This window comes from Mandrillus leucophaeus, unplaced genomic scaffold (genome assembly GCF_000951045.1).
Source record: "Mandrillus leucophaeus isolate KB7577 unplaced genomic scaffold, Mleu.le_1.0 Scaffold678, whole genome shotgun sequence".
In the NCBI taxonomy this organism is placed as follows: Eukaryota; Metazoa; Chordata; class Mammalia; order Primates; family Cercopithecidae; genus Mandrillus; species Mandrillus leucophaeus.
The window spans coordinates 1,129,104-1,129,777 of NW_012107341.1; positions in this window are offsets into that span (position 1 = coordinate 1,129,104).

The following is a 674-nucleotide window of genomic DNA, read 5'->3' on the forward strand; positions in this document are numbered from 1 at the left end:
GCACCAATTCGTGGGTGAAAAGTAAAATACTACGGTCATTTCTCTAATACTACTGAGGTGTAAAAATTTTATTGGCCATTCATATTTCTTATTTCTTGTTAATATCCTTTGACTTGTTTTTACTAGTATCATCATTTTTAAATCATAGGCTGTTTTTACAATGAGAATATGAATCCTTTGACATATTTTCCTGGCAGTTTTATCTTAAAATTTTGGTTGTATTTTTTATGTTGAAAGTAGCTTTTTATCTCCTTCAGCGTCCTTTTTGGAAATTTTTTTCACACCCTCCACCTTATAAACCAATTCCCCTGAATTTCCGAGTAATCTGTAACTTATTATCTATTTAAGTCTGTATTCCAAGAACAATTCAGTTAGTGGATCTTTTGTTTCAAATAGTTGTCCCAATACCATCTATTGAAAAAAACCTATCCTGTACTCAGGGGTTCAAAATGCTTTCCTCCGTTTGATTCTAGTTTCCATTCTGCTCTGTGTTGAGTGCCATATTTTTTCATATTATTGTACTTTTGTAATATTTTAATATGCTGCATTCTAACATCCTTATCTGCTAGAATAAGAGTATTAGCATGGATTTTCTTCTGTCTTTCATTTTCTTTCTTTCTTTCTTTCTTTCTTTCTTTCTTTCTTTCTTTCTTTCTTTCTTTCTTTCTTTCTTT